Raw genomic sequence first — 8,164 nt, 5'->3', positions numbered from 1 at the left:
CAACAAAATTCAACTCAATAATGTTATCCAGCAACAAAAAGCTTTGCTCAGTGATATGTTCAGCAACATTTCAACATACGACAATAAATTCATCTCATTCATAATTTGCAACATCAAATTCAACTATGATAATTTTCAAATCCCTAGTATTCACAAAACAAAATTAGCTAAATCATATTTCAGCAATAAACTCAACTTTCAACAACAAATTCAAGATGTACTAATGATTTACAGCAATGAAATTGAAAGAGAAATAACAGGGCCGAAGCTGAAAATCACCTGCCAAGAAACCAACTCACGGCGAAGGAAGCGTTGATGGCAGAAGCAGGAAGACGATCTTACGATGGTGACAGAGCGCGACAGAGCTTGCGACGGTGATAGAGCGCGACATGCTTACGACGCTGACAGAGCGCGACGAGCTTGAGTCCGAAACGGCCGCGAGAGAAGCGAGATACCGGAGAGAGAGATGTCGACGACGACACCAGCCGTGAGAGAGAGGTGAGACTCAGTGAGCTTGAGACTCAGTCAGAGAGAAGAGAGAGGTTTGAGAGGTGGGTGATCATCCATTTGGGGTTAGGGCACCGCGGAGGGAGGGGGTTGATAGTGAACGACGCCGTTTTCCGATGTTTTTTAAAAAAAATGACCCGATCTGGGTTACATGAACCGGCCGGGTCACTGATTTTTACAAGTTCTGTCCGGGTCGAACCGGTTTTCACTGGATTCAAAGCTTAAGCAGTTTGACGAGTGGTTCAGCCCGACTGAATCGAGTCGAGTTTGATAATTACACAGATTAATAATATAATAAATATAAACGAACTAATTAATTATTAAAATAAAAAATAATTATTTTAATATAAAAATAAAAATAAAAATAAAAATGTTTATTTTAAAAAATACTAATTTTATATATTTATTTAATAATAAGAGTAAAGTATCATTTATGTCCCTAACGTTTGGGGTAAGTCTCAAACCTATCCCTAACGTTTTAAACGTCCTATTTGTGTTCCAAACGTTTCTAAATGTAGTCAATGTTATCCTACCGTCAAAATGAGAAACATTTCGCTAACGCCGTTACCTACGTGGATGCTGAGGTTGTAAGCCCAAAGCTTTAGAGAGACACGTCTGCCTCTTCGCGCCCATTATACCATTCACTGAAGGAAATACGAAACGTTGAAGAAACAGAGTACCTCAACGCTAGTGTGATCCTTCCGGTTCTCCTCACGACACACGTCTGACACCTCTTCGAGGGCGATCGCAGGGAGGGGCTACAAGCTTGTTGGCGAGTTGCGGTTGCTTGTGTTGCATGAAAGATCGCACCTTTGGTCTGGCAACAGAGAGGTTTCCTTCGACAAGGTATGTAATAGGAAGAAATTTTGTTTCTTGGGTTTGTATTTAGTAGTTCGATGAAGAACAAATGTCATATAGCAGATTGTTTACACTTTAGGGTTTATTTGAATTTATGTATTCCCAGAGAAATGTTCGCTGCGTACGTTAGTTAGGGCATGAAATGACTTGTTTTTGGTTTATCAATATGTGCTTATGAATTTACTAGTTTCACTGCTGATCTGATGTAACAGGGTCTGTAGTTTTTAAGATGAGTTATTTTAGTGTCAAAGTTTACCACCATGGAAGCTTTGGTCTTGAAGGTGGGCTTTTGAAGTATTTGGGTGGGGAGACAACTGTGATAGACTACTGTAACGAAGATGAGTGGAGCCTGATTGAGGTTTATGACATAGTGAGCAGACAAGGGTATTTGAAAAAAGATATTGCAGCAATGTGGTACAAATCACTGGGAGGGAGTACAGAAGAAGGCTTAAGGATGCTGCGAACAGACAAAGATGCAATGGATATGGCTAATATTGGGGTTAGGGAGGATATGGTGGAGCTGTATGTAGTTCATAAACCTAGTGATATCCATGAAGAGGTTGAAGGTGTAGACATGTTAGGGAGTACTGAAACTACCATGCAGGAGCAGGCTTGTGGATCTAATGGGCCAGGCCCAATTGTAACCTTTGAGGCCCATTCAACAAGACATGTGGAGACAAATTCTGGCCCAACTGTGGAGGAAGTGAATGTGGGTGAGAAAGATGGTAATGATGAATCAGATGAGAAAGAAGAGGGTAGTGATGGCAGCGAGGACGAGGACTATACTCCCAAGGGTAGTGTAGTTGACAGTAGTGATTCATGGAGTTCTGATTCCATAAATGGTTATTGCTCAGAAGATAGTGCTGCTGAGGTTGTGTTTGGTGACAGTGATGATGAGAAAGAATGGGCTGAGGGGTTAGTTGATGTCGACATCAGGGTAGGGGATACATTTGAGGCTGGCACAATTGAAACCCAAACTGATGTAAGAAAAGAGAGTAGGAGACTAGGAGTGACAATGACAGAGGTAAGGAGAAGATTGCTGTAGGTTTAGGGGATGAGGAAGAAGGATATGAATATGAAGATTTTCTTGATGTGCCTATTGTTGGTGATGATCAGGATGATAACAATGTTGCCAAGAGGTATCCTTTGCACAAGCAGCTAAAGGACATGAGTGAGTACAAGTGGGAGGTTGGTACTCTTTATGTATCAAGAGAGGAGTTTAAGAATTGTGCTACTGCCTAAGCTGTTTCAAAGAAGACCACAGTCACAAGGCTAAAGAGAAAATCATCTGCCAATGATGTGAGTTCACAACACTCTCAAGCTACTTCAAAAAAGGCTAAGCTGACTCCGTCCACCACAAATATGAGGGTGCTACCAAGCCCATCGAAGAACATCAGCAAATCCCAACTAAAGTTCATGGCTAGGACACCTCCCAAAGCATGGAAAAAGATGTGACAACAATGATGTCTGTTGTTTTATGTTTTAAGGCTACTTATTTATGAGTAAAGGATTTGTGTTTAGTATCTTTATAATGTCTGGAAACTAGTTTTAAGACAATAGTTTGTTATTGCAGACCATTATTGTGGAGCAAACTGTGTTGCTCTTGTTTTGTTATTTTGCTTTCAATCTTTTGTGCTTGTATCCAATGACAGCTTTATGGTTAATCATTAAGTAACATTTTACAGAAATGATTGTTCCCATCCTATTGACTTGCTTGATTTAAATAGATTGCAAAACCCAAAATTTGATTTCATTCAACTCTTTCACTGGAACAACATTGCATCTGCACAAAACCAGCCTTTCTTCAACCAAAACTCACAAAAACATCATTGCTTTACAATATCATTGAGTTCAACAAAACAGCAACTACTTTAACATCACTACTATTTATAAGCCAACATACAGAACACAATTTAGCTATCTAACAATTTTCTCCTATAACTTATCATGACCAGCAACATCATTCTAGTGACAGTCTCCCAAATTTGGTTGCTGTTGTTTTTTCAAACACCAATATCAGTGCAAGTGTCCATCTAACTAAAGCAACTCCCACTGCAACCATGAACCTGAACTCCACCATATCCACTTTGCCCTTTAAATTTCTGACCTTCAATCTTAACCTAGAAACTTGGGAGGGATCTTCCTCTGGTTCTGCCCATACAAAGTAGCCGCATTCTTCTCCAACCTAGTCAAAACATGAGACAGCCGAGTCACACCCATTGATGGTCAAAACACATAACTCAACAACAAATAAAGACATGGTTAAAGCTCACCCCGAAGTTAACGCAACCCCAAAACCTTCGCCCAGGATTTTCTGTCGTCGACGACGTTGCGAGCACAGGCCGTTTCCCACAATAACATATTGTCCTCCTTCGACGTGCTAGGTTTCTACTTCGAGTGGCTTGCTTGCTGCCTTGGGTTGCTTCAGATTGGCATGTTTCATGCTCCATCTTTTCTCATGCAGACGGAATCGCCCTTCAGAGGCAGCGCAACAGCAACAAGAAGCAAAGATTTGGGGATTAGGGTTTCGAAGAGGACCCTCTGCTTCACATTTATTTTTTTTTAATTCAATAACGGTAACAACGTATGCCCTGCCACCATGTCACATAACGTCCACGTAGGCTACGCCGTTAACGAAATGTTTACCATTTTGACGGTAGGACAACATTGACTACATTTAGAAACGTTTGGAATACAAATAGGTCGTTTAAAACGTTAGAGATAGATTTGAGACTTACCCCAAACGTTAGGGATATAAATGATACTTTACTCAAATTTTTACTTAGATCAAGCCAACATATGAAGTAAATGTAAACAAAAAAGAAAAAATAAATAAATTAAGAACAATGTTATCTTAACGTATAGTAGTATTGTTGTTTATTTAATAGAATTTTAAATTATTTTTTACTTCAGCAACTGGAGAGAAATATTAGTACAAGAATATTTTTCAAGTTCATATAATTTTAGTATTTTAGGTTTATGATTAATCCAATATAATCACTCAATCAAGTTCGATTTTTAGAATCTTGAAAAATACACATAAAATAATTTGATTTATAATTTAATTTCATTGAAAATTGATATAAAAATTACACACAATGTAACACCCTAACTTTCGACACGTCATGACCAATGCCAAAAGTTCAAGTGTTACTCGTCGTGCGGCTTACTTAGCTCTAGACTCAGATTTTTATAAATTAATATCAATAAAAGCCTTTATCGATTTAATCGTGAATAAATTATTATTCGTGGATTAGCGTTTAGTTGCTCGCAAGGTAAGTTTCTTTAAAGTTATCATGTAAGAAAACACATGGCAACAAAAATAACATATATAAACATATATACAATATACACGAGTTAAGTTCAAGGATACGTGTCATCTATCAAAGCCGAGTATCACACCAAGTTATATGTACAGATACAAAAAAAGAAAATCAGTCCCAACCCTCACACGGGTTTCCTAAACTGGAACCGAACTACTAAGACGTCCTACCCCTCTAAAAGTACTACAAAAGCGAGGGGAAGTAATACTAAGATCATCAAAAAGGAGCGAAAGATTCACTGCGGCTAACTCTGGAGTGATCTCCGAACATTGTACAAGAAAGAGGTCCAAAACGTGCTCCATATGAAGACTCCGCCGCGCGCCGGATCCTCATAGCTCAGCGGTTAGAACGAAACTCAAAGATTTCCTCTGCCGGACCCGTCTGGGGAGGGGGAAAAGAAAGAAAAGAAGAGTGAGAACCTAGAGTTCTCAGTAAGGTAAAAGGGGAACCTAGAGTCTTTATCTCTAAGTTATCGCGAAACAGAAAAAGAAAAAACACAGAGACTTAAGGAACAAACATATATATAACAAGTAAGTAGCATGAACAAGAAAGAAATGGCAGTAAATAATTCACAAGAAGTTCATATGCGCAAACAATATGATGCATGCCTGTTCCTAGCGCAGGCCATAACTTTTATAGAAATTCGGACATAATCTCCTCTAAAATAGCACTAAAACCACCCTTACGGGTTCCCTCAGCTTTAACAACGTTCAAACTTTCCTTAACAATTTATCAGGTAAACATTCTTAATTGGTCATTATACTCTCTTTAATCCCTTTAGTTATTGTAAAAACACGGGTTTAGAAAATAAAACTTGGTTTTGGGGCATTCCTACCATAATTGAAATTTGTACAAATCTTTCAAAAATTCTACTATCATTGCAGAAAAAAAACAGCAGCGAGTAGTAAATTTGTTAAATTCACTAAAAATCCAATTCTCACCCATTGCCTTTCAAAATTCATGTACTTGAACAAGACTCTTCCAGCTTTCTAGAAAACTAAATTTCAGACTATTATCATGTCACATGTAAAAGTTATGAGGTTAGGAACACAGCCCTGCCTTATACAAATCTGTTTTCAAAACCCAGCAAGCAACTCACTTTTTGCAACATATCTAGTTGGTTAAAAAGAGTTTTGACATGAAATTTAAACTGGATATTTTAAACACATAAAGCTTGAGACGGCCGTTGGTTCTAGCCCAAATACTCATCAGAATTATAAATTAAGTGAATTGGAAGTTGGTGTTTCTGCAGTAAAGAAACAAAATTTTCTGCTGAAACCATCAATCTTCAAAAATTCCTTTCTCCCAATCCACTTATCAATTAATTCTGAAATTTTTACCAGATATTAAAAACACATTATATTTTCATAGAAAAATAATTTTATCCAAAATTATGATCTGAAATGCTCCCAGAAATTTGTTCATGTCGCTGCCAATTATACAGAAATTGCAGAAATTCTGCATAATGCACTTCCAACAACCTCACAAGCCAAATCTTGTGTTCAAGCCTAGAATTCATCTAAAACTATAATTTTACTTTTATTTTAACTAACTAAAGTTGCTAGAATGGTCAGAACATCTCCAAGAAAATAAATTCAATAAATTTCACAATTTCAATTACTTAACCATAATCAAACTTCCACTTTTCAGCACTATATCAAACATAACAATTCATATAACCTAACCATCATTCAAACACATAATAGAGCCATATTTATCATAAATCAAGCATATAATAGTTTATCTATTCTCATCACAGGCACATCCACAAGAATAATAGTCTAATTGTCCTAACCCTTACCTCTTTTGAAGTTAAAAATTCTATTTTTACTTCTTTCCGGAATCAGAACCCTAACCGTATAGAATTGGAGCTTTGGCCTCTCTTTCAAAAACAAATGGCTGACCTCACCTCAAGCAAGGGAAGAGTTCTTGCCTATGGTCACTACTGTTCTAACAAGAATTGGAATTAGAATGGCAGAGGTGGAATAAAAGGGAAGAACAGAATTTGAATCTGAAGAAGAGGAAGAAGGAGAGTTGCTGGTTCTCACCCAACAAAGAAGCTTCGAAGATTCAGAGTGATGAGAGGTGGGGTGGCTTCCTTCTTGCTGCGGATGGCTTCTTCCTTCCTCTTCAGTTTTGTTTTGCTTCCCTTCTCTGTTCTTCTTCTACGTTGTGCGTGTTTTGTTTCAAAGAAAATGAGAAGCACTATTAACAAGAGATAGAAGAAAAGGAAGTGGGTGAGGCGGTGCATAAGGCTTTGTGGCTTCTCCTCACCTCAACACAGCATCAATGCATGCTTGAAGAGGTGTGACCATGGTTCCAAATTGCGCTAAGAGGAGAAGTGATCATGGTTAGATTTGAGTAGGAAAAGTTTGGTTTGGTTGAACCGGAAAAAGAAAAAGAAAACCGTGCTTTTGAAAAAGAGGAAGGATAGACCGAGTTAATGGTTAGCACCGCTTTTAGGCTAATTTCTCAATTAATTCATTATCTACGCTTTATATTTTCATATATCTAATCCTATGCGCACCAGCGAACGCTGTAAGGAATCAGAAATCACAGGCCTCATGGGATAGGGTAGTTACATTCTACCCTCCTAAAAAAAATTTTGCCCTCAAAATTTCGTTACCTCAAGGGAAGAGATCGGTTTCGGTATTTTTTCCTGCATCTACGACAAACACCCTCCCTAGCTGTTGCTGTCCTGGAGAAACAAGTTCGGCCCTTCGTCGCATACATTCTTTGGCTATGTGTCCAGGCTTACCGCAGTTATAGCAAGCCCCAGACTTCAGCAAGCAGGGTTTGCCCCCATGATTCCTTCCACACACAGTGCATATCAGTCTTGGTTGGGTCGATTGTGGTTGTTTACCCAAATCTGATTGTCGAGTTACTTTAAAGTTTCTTCCTTGAGGGGCCAGGTTACGATGGATGTCCCTTGATGAAAGGTTCTTTCGGTTAGCTTGGGCTACCACCGCTTTCTTATGCATTCTTCCGTCAGTTGGCTCTTGTTAACTAATTTCGCAAAATTTTGGATTTCCATTGGACCCATGATGAGCGGATATTTTATACGCTTTTTGGGGGTAATTTCATGTAGATTTTAGCATGTTTCAGTTAGTTTTTAGTAGAATATTATTAGTTTTTAGGCAAAAATCATATTTCTGGACTTTACTATGAGTGTGTGTATTTTTCTGTGATTTCAGGTATTTTCTGGCTGAAATTGAGGGAGTTGAGCAAAAATCTGACTTAGGCTGAAAAAGGACTGCTGATGCTGTTGGATCCTGACCTCCCTGCACTCGAAATGGATTTTCTGGAGCTACAGGAGTCCAATTGGCGCGCTCCCAACGGCGTTGGAAAGAAGACATCCAGAGCTTTCCAGCAATATATAATAGTCCATACTTTATTCTAAGAATGACGACGTAACTTGGCATTGAACGCCAAGTTCATGCTGCTGTCTGGAGTTAAACGCCAGAAAAACGTCATGA

General features: G+C 38.5%; 1 long non-coding RNA gene across 2 annotated transcripts in view; it reads right to left on the bottom strand.

Annotated features, from left to right (window-relative positions):
• Positions 1 to 4,682: 4,682 nt before the first annotated feature.
• The window catches only part of LOC110277396 (uncharacterized), a 12,699-nt gene continuing 9,217 nt past the window's right edge, over positions 4,683 to 8,164 (bottom strand). Inside the window, exons 1-3 of one of the 2 annotated variants that reach the window (XR_008005137.1) lie at positions 6,737 to 7,006; positions 6,490 to 6,633; positions 4,683 to 5,069 (exon numbers count right to left, since the gene is read on the bottom strand). This is a non-coding gene — a long non-coding RNA (uncharacterized LOC110277396). Of the gene's footprint in view, positions 5,070 to 6,489; positions 6,634 to 6,736; positions 7,007 to 8,164 lie in introns of those variants that run through there. The other variant, XR_008005136.1, reaches the window with a different exon arrangement.

The sequence above is a fragment of the Arachis duranensis genome, unplaced genomic scaffold (genome assembly GCF_000817695.3).
Source record: "Arachis duranensis cultivar V14167 unplaced genomic scaffold, aradu.V14167.gnm2.J7QH unplaced_Scaffold_113573, whole genome shotgun sequence".
Taxonomy (NCBI): domain Eukaryota; kingdom Viridiplantae; phylum Streptophyta; class Magnoliopsida; order Fabales; family Fabaceae; genus Arachis; species Arachis duranensis.
This window is presented reverse-complemented; position numbering and strand designations above follow the sequence as displayed.